Source organism: Syngnathus leptorhynchus, unplaced genomic scaffold, assembly GCF_054491065.1.
Source record: "Syngnathus leptorhynchus isolate UIUO unplaced genomic scaffold, UIUO_Slep HiC_scaffold_73, whole genome shotgun sequence".
NCBI classification, from domain to species: domain Eukaryota; kingdom Metazoa; phylum Chordata; class Actinopteri; order Syngnathiformes; family Syngnathidae; genus Syngnathus; species Syngnathus leptorhynchus.
The window spans coordinates 387501-401168 of record NW_028232040.1 but is presented as its reverse complement, the minus strand read 5'-3'; positions in this window follow the sequence as shown (position 1 = coordinate 401168).

Sequence of the window (13668 nt, the reverse complement as noted above, 5' to 3'; positions counted from 1 at the left end):
GCTGGAGCTCCACACTTCCATAGGCAGGGAGGGTGCTGGAGCTCCACACTTCCATAGGCAGGGAGGGTGCTGGAGCTCCACACTTCCATAGGCAGGGAGGGTGCTGGAGCTCCACACTTCCATAGGCAGGGAGGGTGCTGGAGCTCCACACTTCCATAGGCAGGGAGGGTGCTGGAGCTCCACACTTCCATAGGCAGGGAGGGTGCTGGAGCTCCACACTTCCATAGGCAGGGAGGGTGCTGGAGCTCCACACTTCCATAGGCAGGGAGGGTGCTGGAGCTCCACACTTCCATAGGCAGGGAGGGTGCTGGAGCTCCACACTTCCATAGGCAGGGAGGGTGCTGGAGCTCCACACTTCCATAGGCAGGGAGGGTGCTGGAGCTCCACACTTCCATAGGCAGGGAGGGTGCTGGAGCTCCACACTTCCATAGGCAGGGAGGGTGCTGGAGCTCCACACTTCCATAGGCAGGGAGGGTGCTGGAGCTCCACACTTCCATAGGCAGGGAGGGTGCTGGAGCTCCACACTTCCATAGGCAGGGAGGGTGCTGGAGCTCCACACTTCCATAGGCAGGGAGGGTGCTGGAGCTCCACACTTCCATAGGCAGGGAGGGTGCTGGAGCTCCACACTTCCATAGGCAGGGAGGGTGCTGGAGCTCCACACTTCCATAGGCAGGGAGGGTGCTGGAGCTCCACACTTCCCTAGGCAGGGAGGGTGCTGGAGCTCCACACTTCCATAGGCAGGGAGGGTGCTGGAGCTCCACACTTCCATAGGCAGGGAGGGTGCTGGAGCTCCACACTTCCATAGGCAGGGAGGGTGCTGGAGCTCCACACTTCCATAGGCAGGGAGGGTGCTGGAGCTCCACACTTCCATAGGCAGGGAGGGTGCTGGAGCTCCACACTTCCATAGGCAGGGAGGGTGCTGGAGCTCCACACTTCCATAGGCAGGGAGGGTGCTGGAGCTCCACACTTCCATAGGCAGGGAGGGTGCTGGAGCTCCACACTTCCATAGGCAGGGAGGGTGCTGGAGCTCCACACTTCCATAGGCAGGGAGGGTGCTGGAGCTCCACACTTCCATAGGCAGGGAGGGTGCTGGAGCTCCACACTTCCATAGGCAGGGAGGGTGCTGGAGCTCCACACTTCCCTAGGCAGGGAGGGTGCTGGAGCTCCACACTTCCATAGGCAGGGAGGGTGCTGGAGCTCCACACTTCCATAGGCAGGGAGGGTGCTGGAGCTCCACACTTCCATAGGCAGGGAGGGTGCTGGAGCTCCACACTTCCATAGGCAGGGAGGGTGCTGGAGCTCCACACTTCCATAGGCAGGGAGGGTGCTGGAGCTCCACACTTCCATAGGCAGGGAGGGTGCTGGAGCTCCACACTTCCATAGGCAGGGAGGGTGCTGGAGCTCCACACTTCCATAGGCAGGGAGGGTGCTGGAGCTCCACACTTCCATAGGCAGGGAGGGTGCTGGAGCTCCACACTTCCATAGGCAGGGAGGGTGCTGGAGCTCCACACTTCCATAGGCAGGGAGGGTGCTGGCACATCCACACTTCCAGCCACGGAGCATGCTGGCACTTCCACCTTGCTTGCTAAGTCGGCGTGATCTTGCCCAAAAAGTCCCTCCTCACCTCCAGCTGGAAGTGGAAAAAAAATCCTCCACCTGCTTGGCCGAGGTTCTGGAAGCCAGCAGCTCGCAGAATGTTGCCAAAGTTTCACTGGAAGGAAAAGAAAAGAGAAGACCGAGTGCGCATTTCACCTACCGCCGAATGTCCACAAGAGGGAAGTGTCACTCCGTCGCAGAATCTGCGCCGACGCACTCGGCACCCTTCGAATTTATGGTGCCGGTGCGGGTGTTCTGGGTGCAAAAAGGCCGCCCAAGTGGTAGAAAAAAATCAGACTTCGTCTCTTAGGTCGAAATTAATGCCAAGTTTTGAAATGCGCTGGCAGGGGTGGACCAGGGCCCGTTAGAAGTGCTTAGCCGAGGTCCTGGAAGCCTAACCCGGCGTGATCTTGTGCAAAAAGCCGCTGCTGAGCTCCAGCTGGAAGTGTAAAAAGAACCGGGCTGGATCAAAAAAAGAACCGGGCGGCCCGTTAAAATTGCTTAGCCGAGGTCCTGGAACCCTAACCCGGCGTGATCTTGTGCAAAAAGCCGCTGCTGAGCTCCAGCTGGAAGTGTAAAAAGAACCGGGCTGGTTCAAAAAAAGAACCGGGCGACCCGTTAGAAGTGCTTAGCCGAGGTCCTGGAAGCCTAACCCGGCGTGATCTTGTGCAAAAAGCCGCTGCTGAGCTCCAGCTGGAAGTGGAAAAAGAACCGGGCTGGATCAAAAAAGAACCGGGCGACCCGTTAAAATTGCTTAGCCGAGGTCCTGGAAGCCTAACACGGCGTGTTCTTGTGCAAAAAGCCGCTCCCGAGCTCCAGCTGGAAGTGTAAAAAGAACCAGGCTGGATAAAAAAAAGAACCGGGCTGGATCAAAAAAGAACCGGGCGACCCGTTAAAATTGCTTAGCCGAGGTCCTGGAAGCCTAACACGGCGTGATCTTGTGCAAAAAGCCGCTCCCGAGCTCCAGCTGGAAGTGTAAAAAGAACCGGGCTGGATAAAAAAAGAACCGGGCTGGATCAAAAAAGAACCGGGCGGCCCGTTAAAATTGCTTAGCCGAGGTCCTGGAAGCCTAACACGGCGTGATCTTGTGCAAAAAGCCGCTCCCGAGCTCCAGCTGGAAGTGTAAAAAGAACCGGGCTGGATCAAAAAAGAACCGGGCTGGATAAAAAAAAGAACCGGGCGGCCCGTTAAAATTGCTTAGCCGAGGTCCTGGAAGCCTAACCCGGCGTGATCTTGTGCAAAAAGCCGCTCCCGAGCTCCAGCTGGAAGTGTAAAAAGAACCGGGCTGGATAAAAAAAGAACCGGGCTGGATAAAAAAAAGAACCGGGCGACCCGTTAAAATTGCTTAGCCGAGGTCCTGGAAGCCTAACACGGCGTGATCTTGTGCAAAAAGCCGCTCCCGAGCTCCAGCTGGAAGTGTAAAAAGAACCGGGCTGGATCAAAAAAGAACCGGGCTGGATAAAAAAAAAGAACCGGGCGACCCGTTAAAATTGCTTAGCCGAGGTCCTGGAAGCCTAACCCGGCGTGATCTTGTGCAAAAAGCCGCTCCCGAGCTCCAGCTGGAAGTGTAAAAAGAACCGGGCTGGATAAAAAAAGAACCGGGCTGGATCAAAAAAAGAACCGGGCGACCCGTTAAAATTGCTTAGCCGAGGTCCTGGAAGCCTAACACGGCGTGATCTTGTGCAAAAAGCCGCTCCCGAGCTCCAGCTGGAAGTGTAAAAAGAACCGGGCTGGATAAAAAAAGAACCGGGCTGGATCAAAAAAGAACCGGGCGACCCGTTAAAATTGCTTAGCCGAGGTCCTGGAAGCCTAACCCGGCGTGATCTTGTGCAAAAAGCCGCTCCCGAGCTCCAGCTGGAAGTGTAAAAAGAACCGGGCTGGATAAAAAAAAGAACCGGGCTGGATCAAAAAAGAACCGGGCGACCCGTTAAAATTGCTTAGCCGAGGTCCTGGAAGCCTAACACGGCGTGATCTTGTGCAAAAAGCCGCTCCCGAGCTCCAGCTGGAAGTGTAAAAAGAACCGGGCTGGATAAAAAAAGAACCGGGCTGGATCAAAAAAGAACCGGGGGACCCGTTAAAATTGCTTAGCCGAGGTCCTGGAAGCCTAACCCGGCGTGATCTTGTGCAAAAAGCCGCTCCCGAGCTCCAGCTGGAAGTGTAAAAAGAACCGGGCTGGATAAAAAAAAGAACCGGGCTGGATCAAAAAAGAACCGGGCGACCCGTTAAAATTGCTTAGCCGAGGTCCTGGAAGCCTAACACGGCGTGATCTTGTGCAAATAGCCGCTCCCGAGCTCCAGCTGGAAGTGTAAAAAGAACCAGGCTGGATAAAAAAAAGAACCGGGCTGGATCAAAAAAGAACCGGGCGACCCGTTAAAATTGCTTAGCCGAGGTCCTGGAAGCCTAACCCGGCGTGATCTTGTGCAAAAAGCCGCTCCCAAGCTCCAGCTGGAAGTGTAAAAAGAACCGGGCTGGATAAAAAAAAGAACCGGGCTGGATCAAAAAAGAACCGGGCGACCCGTTAAAATTGCTTAGCCGAGGTCCTGGAAGCCTAACACGGCGTGTTCTTGTGCAAAAAGCCGCTCCCGAGCTTCAGCTGGAAGTGTAAAAAGAACCGGGCTGGATAAAAAAAGAACCGGGCTGGATAAAAAAAAGAACCGGGCGACCCGTTAAAATTGCTTAGCCGAGGTCCTGGAAGCCTAACACGGCGTGATCTTGTGCAAAAAGCCGCTCCCGAGCTCCAGCTGGAAGTGTAAAAAGAACCGGGCTGGATAAAAAAAAGAACCGGGCTGGATCAAAAAAGAACCGGGCGACCCGTTAAAATTGCTTAGCCGAGGTCCTGGAAGCCTAACACGGCGTGATCTTGTGCAAAAAGCCGCTCCCGAGCTCCAGCTGGAAGTGTAAAAAGAACCAGGCTGGATAAAAAAAAGAACCGGGCTGGATCAAAAAAGAACCGGGCGACCCGTTAAAATTGCTTAGCCGAGGTCCTGGAAGCCTAACACGGCGTGATCTTGTGCAAAAAGCCGCTCCCGAGCTCCAGCTGGAAGTGTAAAAAGAACCAGGCTGGATAAAAAAAGAACCGGGCTGGATCAAAAAAGAACCGGGCGACCCGTTAAAATTGCTTAGCCGAGGTCCTGGAAGCCTAACCCGGCGTGATCTTGCCCGAAATTCGGCCTCTATACTTCCATTTTAGGTACCAGGCGCTCATAGTGTGTTGGTCCCACTAGTCAGTGTACTGGTCCCACTCGCTAGTGTACTGGTCCCCCTAGTCAGTGTACTCATCCAGTTACCCCCCGTTTTCCAAAACACCATCGGCACGTATAAGGGGGGGACTCCTGAGAGAGATGAGGTATATGGCAGCGCAACACCAATCCGCTCCGCGCTGGTTCCCATGTCGGCTACGGATGAATAAAACCAGCCTGTCCCCCCTGGAGCTCACGAGACACGGAATTTTTTCTAAGTGCCAACGGCTCTTCCGAGCAAACGTGTCCGCTCCGGCTGGTTCCCCCGTCGGCCTCGAATGACGAAAAATGCCGGTCTCCGCCCGGAGCTCATGACAAACGAAAAATTTTCTAAGTGCCAACGGCACTAGCGAGCGAATGTGTCCGCTCGGCGCTGGTTCCCGGGTCGAACCCGGAAGACGAAAAACGCCGGTCCTCGCCCGGAGCTCATGACAAACGAAAAATTTTCTAAGTGCCAACGGCACTAGCGAGCGAATGTGTCCGCTCGGCGCTGGTTCCCGGGTCGAACCCGGAAGACGAAAAACGCCGGTCCTCGCCCGGAGCTCATGACAAACGAAAAATTTTCTAAGTGCCAACGGCACTAGCGAGCGAATGTGTCCGCTCGGCGCTGGTTCCCGGGTCGAACCCGGAAGACGAAAAACGCCGGTCTCCGCCCGGAGCTCATGACAAACGAAAAATTTTCTAAGTGCCAACGGCACTAGCGAGCGAATGTGTCCGCTCGGCGCTGGTTCCCGGGTCGGACCCGGAAGACGAAAAACGCCGGTCTCCGCCCGGAGCTCATGACAAACGAAAAATTTTCTAAGTGCCAACGGCACTAGCGAGCGAATGTGTCCGCTCGGCGCTGGTTCCCGGGTCGAACCCGGAAGACGAAAAACGCCGGTCTCCGCCCGGAGCTCATGACAAACGAAAAATTTTCTAAGTGCCAACGGCACTAGCGAGCGAATGTGTCCGCTCGGCGCTGGTTCCCGGGTCGAACCCGGAAGACGAAAAACGCCGGTCTCCGCCCGGAGCTCATGACAAACGAAAATTTTTCTAAGTGCCAACGGCACTAGCGAGCGAATGTGTCCGCTCGGCGCTGGTTCCCGGGTCGAACCCGGAAGACGAAAAACGCCGGTCTCCGCCCGGAGCTCATGACAAACGAAAAATTTTCTAAGTGCCAACGGCACTAGCGAGCGAATGTGTCCACTCGGCGCTGGTTCCCGGGTCGAACCCGGAAGACGAAAAACGCCGGTCCTCGCCCGGAGCTCATGACAAACGAAAAATTTTCTAAGTGCCAACGGCACTAGCGAGCGAATGTGTCCGCTCGGCGCTGGTTCCCGGGTCGAACCCGGAAGACGAAAAACGCCGCTCTCCGCCCGGAGCTCATGACAAACGAAAAATTTTCTAAGTGCCAACGGCACTAGCGAGCGAATGTGTCCGCTCGGCGCTGGTTCCCGGGTCGAACCCGGAAGACGAAAAACGCCGGTCTCCGCCCGGAGCTCATGACAAACGAAAAATTTTCTAAGTGCCAACGGCACTAGCGAGCGAATGTGTCCGCTCGGCGCTGGTTCCCGGGTCGAACCCGGAAGACGAAAAACGCCGGTCTCCGCCCGGAGCTCATGACAAACGAAAAATTTTCTAAGTGCCAACGGCACTAGCGAGCGAATGTGTCCGCTCGGCGCTGGTTCCCGGGTCGAACCCGGAAGACGAAAAACGCCGGTCTCCGCCCGGAGCTCATGACAAACGAAAAATTTTCTAAGTGCCAACGGCACTAGCGAGCGAATGTGTCCACTCGGCGCTGGTTCCCGGGTCGAACCCGGAAGACGAAAAACGCCGGTCCTCGCCCGGAGCTCATGACAAACGAAAAATTTTCTAAGTGCCAACGGCACTAGCGAGCGAATGTGTCCGCTCGGCGCTGGTTCCCGGGTCGAACCCGGAAGACGAAAAACGCCGGTCCTCGCCCGGAGCTCATGACAAACGAAAAATTTTCTAAGTGCCAACGGCACTAGCGAGCGAATGTGTCCGCTCGGCGCTGGTTCCCGGGTCGAACCCGGAAGACGAAAAACGCCGCTCTCCGCCCGGAGCTCATGACAAACGAAAATTTTTCTAAGTGCCAACGGCACTAGCGAGCGAATGTGTCCGCTCGGCGCTGGTTCCCGGGTCGAACCCGGAAGACGAAAAACGCCGGTCCTCGCCTGGAGGTCCCAGCAAAATCGGCGAAAAAACGACTAAGTGTCAACTTTCGAAAAAACGGCTAAGTGTCGACTTTCGAAAAAACGGCTAAGTGTCAACTTTCGAAAAAACGGCTAAGTGTCAACTTTCGAAAAAACGACTAAGTGCCCACGGCTCTGCGGGGCTTGTGAGTCCGCCCCGCGCCGGTTCGGCGGTCGGCCTCAAAAAGCAAAAAATCAGCCTCTCTCCCTGGAGCTCACCAAAAATTTGTCGAAATTTTTCTAAGTTCTCCTCGAGGTACCAGGGGGTGAGGTACCCGGGCTAAGGTGCAGTACCTTTTTTGGTCTTCAGGTGCGCCAGAGTACAATGAAATGGTCCCAGTAGTCAGTGTACTCATCGACTTTCCCCCCGTTTTCCAAAGCACCTCGTTTACGAGTATGGAGGAGATGGTGCTGGTCTCCCCACGGCGTCGGACACGCCGTCCTCGACAGCACAAGGTCGGATAGAAGACCTGGAAAGCGCCGTGGCACGCGCTGGAGGTGGGCACTTTGGCGAAAAAACGACTAAGTGTCAACTTTCGAAAAAACGACTAAGTGTCAACTTTCGAAAAAACGGCTAAGTGTCAACTTTCGAAAAAACGACTAAGTGTCACCTCTCTGAAAAAATGGCAAAGTGTCGCCTCTCTGAAAATTTTCTAAGTGCCCACGGCTCTGCGGGCTCGTGCATCCGAGCCGCGCCGGTTCTGCAACCGGCCTAGAATGACGAAAAATAACGGTCTCCTCCTGGAGCTCACAGCCAATTGTGGCGAAAAAGTGGCAAAGTGCCCACGGCTCTGCGGGCTCGTGCATCCGACCCGCGCCGGTTCTGCAGCCGGCCTAGAATGACGAAAAATAACGGTCTCCTCCTGGAGCTCACAGCCAACTTGGCAAAAAGTTTCTAAGTGCCCACGGCCCTGCCGAGCTTTGGCGTCCGCCCAGCGCCGGTTCCGCAGTCGGCCTCGAATGACGAAAAATAACGGTCTCCTCCTGGAGCTCACAGCCAACTTGGCAAAAAGTTTCTAAGTGCCCACGGCCCTGCCGAGCTTTGGCGTCCGCCCAGCGCCGGTTCCGCAGTCGGCCTCGAATGACGAAAAATAACGGTCTCCTCCTGGAGCTCACAGCCAACTTGGCAAAAAGTTTCTAAGTGCCCACGGCCCTGCCGAGCTTTGGCGTCCGCCCAGCGCCGGTTCCGCAGTCGGCCTCGAATGACGAAAAATAACGGTCTCCTCCTGGAGCTCACAGCCAACTTGGCAAAAAGTTTCTAAGTGCCCACGGCCCTGCCGAGCTTTGGCGTCCGCCCAGCGCCGGTTCCGCAGTCGGCCTCGAATGACGAAAAATAACGGTCTCCTCCTGGAGCTCACAGCCAACTTGGCAAAAAGTTTCTAAGTGCCCACGGCCCTGCCGAGCTTTGGCGTCCGCCCAGCGCCGGTTCCGCAGTCGGCCTCGAATGACGAAAAATAACGGTCTCCTCCTGGAGCTCACAGCCAACTTGGCAAAAAGTTTCTAAGTGCCCACGGCCCTGCCGAGCTTTGGCGTCCGCCCAGCGCCGGTTCCGCAGTCGGCCTCGAATGACGAAAAATAACGGTCTCCTCCTGGAGCTCACAGCCAACTTGGCAAAAAGTTTCTAAGTGTCACATCTCTGAAAAAACGGCTAAGTGTCGACTTTCGAAAAAACGGCAAAGTGTCACATCTCTGAAAAAACGGCTAAGTGTCGACTTTCGAAAAAACGGCTAAGTGTCAACTTTCGAAAAAACGGCTAAGTGTCGCCTCTCTGAAAAAACGGCAAAGTGTCAACTTTCGAAAAAACGACAGAGTGTCGCCTCTCTGAAAAAACGACTAAGTGTCGACTCTGAGAAAATGGCAAAGTGCCCACGGCTCTGCGGGCTCGTGCATCCGACCCGCGCCGGTTCCCCAGCCGGCCTGAAATAAGGCAAAACCAGCCTCTCCGCCTGGAGCTCAGAGCCAACTTGGCGAATATTTTCTAAGTGCCCACGGCTCTGCGTGGCTACGGCGTCTGCCCAGCGCCGGTTCCTGGGTCGAACCCCGAGGACGAGGAATGCCGGTCTCCGCCTGGAGGTCCCAGCTTAATCGGCGAAAATTTTCTAAGTGCCCACGGCTCTGCCGGGCTCGTGCATCCGACCCGCGCCGGTTCCCCAGCCGGCCTGAAATAAGGCAAAACCAGGCTCTCCCCCTGGAGCTCAGAGCCAATTGTGGCGAAAAAACGACTAAGTGTCAACTTTCGAAAAAACGACTAAGTGTCAACTTTCCAAAAAAACGGCTAAGTGTCGACTTTCGAAAAAACGGCTAAGTGTCAACTTTCGAAAAAACGACTAAGTGTCGCCTCTGAAAAAACGACTAAGTGTCGCCTCTCTGAAAAAACGACTAAGTGCCCACGGCTCTGCGGGGCTTGTGAGTCCGCCCCGCGCCGGTTCGGCGGTCGGCCTCAAAAAGCGAAAAATCAGCCTCTCTCCCTGGAGCTCACCAAAAATTTGTCGAAATTTTTCTAAGTTCTCCTCGAGGTACCAGGGGGTGAGGTACCCGGGCTAAGGTGCAGTACCTTTTTTGGTCTTCAGGTGCGCCAGAGTACAATGAAATGGTCCCAGTAGTCAGTGTACTCATCGACTTTCCCCCCGTTTTCCAAAGCACCCCGTTTACGAGTATGGAGGAGATGGTGCTGGTCTCCCCACGGCGTCGGACACGCCGTCCTCGACAGCACAAGGTCGGATAGAAGACCTGAAAAGCGCCGTGGCACGCGCTGGAGGTGTCACTGTGGCGAAAAAGTGACTAAGTGTCAACTTTCGAAAAAACGGCTAAGTGTCAACTTTCGAAAAAACGGCTAAGTGTCAACTTTCGAAAAAACGGCTAAGTGTCACCTCTCTGAAAAAACGGCAAAGTGTCAACTTTCGAAAAAACGACTAAGTGTCAACTTTCGAAAAAACGACTAAGTGTCACCTCTCTGAAAAAATGGCAAAGTGTCAACTGCGAATGTGGTGGTGCATGGAAGGAAGTGGAGGACGGCCGCCTCCTTAAACACAGGCCGAAGAGGAGCGTCAGGGCCGGCTCCTTAAACACGGACCGAGTGTCGCCCTTAACACAGACCAAGCGGAGGACGGCCGCCTCCCTAAATACAGGCCGAACCGGAGCGCGAGGGCCGCTCCTTAAACACGGACCGAGTGTCGCCCTTAACACAGACCAAGGGGAGGACGGCCGCCTCCTTAAACACAGGCCGGAGAGGAGCGTCAGGGCCAGGCTCCTCAAACATGGACAGAGTGTCGCCCTTAACACAGACCAAGGGGAGGACGGCCGCCTCCTTAAACACAGGCCGGAGAGGAGCGTCAGGGCCAGGCTCCTCAAACATGGACCGAGTGTCGCCCTTAACACAGACCAAGGGGAGGACGGCCGCCTCCTTAAACACAGGCCGGAGAGGAGCGTCAGGGCCAGGCTCCTCAAACATGGACAGAGTGTCGCCCTTAACACAGACCAAGGGGAGGACGGCCGCCTCCTTAAACACAGGCCGGAGAGGAGCGTCAGGGCCAGGCTCCTCAAACATGGACCGAGTGTCGCCCTTAACACAGACCAAGGGGAGGACGGCCGCCTCCTTAAACACAGGCCGGAGAGGAGCGTCAGGGCCAGGCTCCTCAAACATGGACCGAGTGTCGCCCTTAACACAGACCAAGGGGAGGACGGCCGCCTCCTTAAACACAGGCCGGAGAGGAGCGTCAGGGCCAGGCTCCTCAAACATGGACCGAGTGTCGCCCTTAACACAGACCAAGCGGAGGACGGCCGCCTCCCTAAATACAGGCCGAACCGGAGCGCGAGTGTCGCTCCTTAAACACGGACCGAGTGGAGGACGGCCGCCTCCTTAAACACAGGCCGAACAAAATGACACAAAGTGTCAACTGCGAATGTTGTCCATCCAAGGAAGGAGCGTGATGCCCGGCCGGCTCCTTAAACACAGGCCGAGAGTCGCCCCGGACGGTCCGCCTCGCGGCGCCCGTCTGCTCGGATAAAATGACACAAAGTGTCAACTACGAATGTTGTCCATCCAAGGAGGGAGCGTGATGCCCGGCCGGCTCCGAAAACACAGGCCGAGAGTCGCCCCGGACGGTCCGCCTCGCGGCGCCCGTCTGCTCGGATAAAATGACACAAAGTGTCAACTGCGAATGTTGTCCATCCAAGGAAGGAGCGTGATGCCCGGCCGGCTCCTTAAACACAGGCCGAGAGTCGCCCCGGACGGTCCGCCTCGCGGCGCCCGCCCGCTCGGATAAAATGACACAAAGTGTCAACTACGAATGTTGTCCATCCAAGGAAGGAGCGTGATGCCCGGCCGGCTCCTTAAACACAGGCCGAGAGTCGCCCCGGACGGTCCGCCTCGCGGCGCCCGTCTGCTCGGATAAAATGACACAAAGTGTCAACTGCGAATGTTGTCCATCCAAGGAAGGAGCGTGATGCCCGGCCGGCTCCTTAAACACAGGCCGAGAGTCGCCCCGGACGGTCCGCCTCGCGGCGCCCGCCCGCTCGGATAAAATGACACAAAGTGTCAACTACGAATGTTGTCCATCCAAGGAAGGAGCGTGATGCCCGGCCGGCTCCTTAAACACAGGCCGAGAGTCGCCCCGGACGGTCGCCTCGCGGCGCCCGTCTGCTCGGATAAAATGACACAAAGTGTCAACTACGAATGTTGTCCATCCAAGGAGGGAGCGTGATGCCCGGCCGGCTCCGAAAACACAGGCCGAGAGTCGCCCCGGACGGTCCGCCTCGCGGCGCCCGTCTGCTCGGATAAAATGACACAAAGTGTCAACTGCGAATGTTGTCCATCCAAGGAAGGAGCGTGATGCCCGGCCGGCTCCTTAAACACAGGCCGAGAGTCGCCCCGGACGGTCCGCCTCGCGGCGCCCGCCCGCTCGGATAAAATGACACAAAGTGTCAACTACGAATGTTGTCCATCCAAGGAAGGAGCGTGATGCCCGGCCGGCTCCTTAAACACAGGCCGAGAGTCGCCCCGGACGGTCGCCTCGCGGCGCCCGTCTGCTCGGATAAAATGACACAAAGTGTCAACTACGAATGTTGTCCATCCAAGGAGGGAGCGTGATGCCCGGCCGGCTCCGAAAACACAGGCCGAGAGTCGCCCCGGACGGTCCGCCTCGCGGCGCCCGTCTGCTCGGATAAAATGACACAAAGTGTCAACTGCGAATGTTGTCCATCCAAGGAAGGAGCGTGATGCCCGGCCGGCTCCTTAAACACAGGCCGAGAGTCGCCCCGGACGGTCCGCCTCGCGGCGCCCGCCCGCTCGGATAAAATGACACAAAGTGTCAACTACGAATGTTGTCCATCCAAGGAGGGAGCGTGAGGCCCGGCCGGCTCCGAAAACACAGGCCGAGAGTCGCCCCGGACGGTCCGCCTCTCGAGGCGCCCGCCCGCTCGGATAAAATGACACAAAGTGTCAACTACGAATGTTGTCCATCCAAGGAGGGAGCGTGATGCCCGGCCGGCTCCGAAAACACAGGCCGAGATTCGACCCCGGACGGGCCGTCTTCTCCCGGCGCCCGCCCGCGTACGCCCCCCATCCCCGGTCGCCCGTCTGCTCCCGGCGGGCCTCCGAGTACCCCCTCACCCAACTGACCGACTGGCACTCATGACCCGCCTTGGTAGGGCCTCCATCGGCCTCGGCTCGTCCGACGTCGGGTGGACGGTTCCTACCCACTGCGGGTCGCACTCTAGCGCCCCGGCCGCCGCGTGAGCGTGCGCTCCCCGCGCCGCCCCGCAGGCCCCGGCGCGACCGTACTGCGGCGAGACCGAGACGACCCGGTTTGGCATCCATCCCACCTAGCCACGATCCACGGAGGCCGAGCGAGCGGCTGAGTGTCGGGCGCCGCGCGTGCGAGCGTCCGCCGGCCGCGCCGGTCCTTCCGCGAATGTCGTTTCTCAAACCCTCCGGCTTGATAGCGGCGGCACCACGGGAAGCCGTCCACACACACACCGTCCGACCTCTATCCGAAAAGCCTTCCCGACCAACCGCGGTCGCGGGGGCGTCTGTCGCTCCGCATCGGGGGGGCGTATGGCTTCCGCGCTACGCGCTGCGGGCTCGGGGGGGCCGCAACGGCTGAGTCTGACTCGGCCGGGGCGCAGCTTCCCTCCCGGCAGTCAGCAATAGTGCCGATCGCGCCTGCCACCAGCCCCCTCCCCGACGGGTTCGTCGGCGCCGGCTGGCCGCCGTCCGCCTTCGTTCCCCGAGGGTTCCCAACCAGCGCCGATCCAACTCCGCATCCTGGCCGCACGCAGTGCGTGCCTCGCGCGGGTAAGTCGCCGGCGCAGCGCCGCAGCTCCCGACCCCCGCGTACGGGAATAGTTGAGGGCCTCAGCGGGCCGCACCGACCGAGTCCGACTCGGGCCGGGGCGCAGATTCCCGCTTGGGTGACCGAACGTTCTCTGCTCGGGCCGGAGGGCCGACGCCCGTCCCCCCCCGTCGTCCCCCACGGACCGCCTCCGAGGCCACTTCGCACGGCTCATCCTCGGCTCCCTACCAATGCTTAATCGATGGGGCCGCCCGGCCGGATTCGCGCCACCCTGTCCACCGCGAGTCTCCCCAGACTAACCCGAGTTACCGCCCAGCTCGCCTAACCTTGCACTCGCTCTGCCAAACG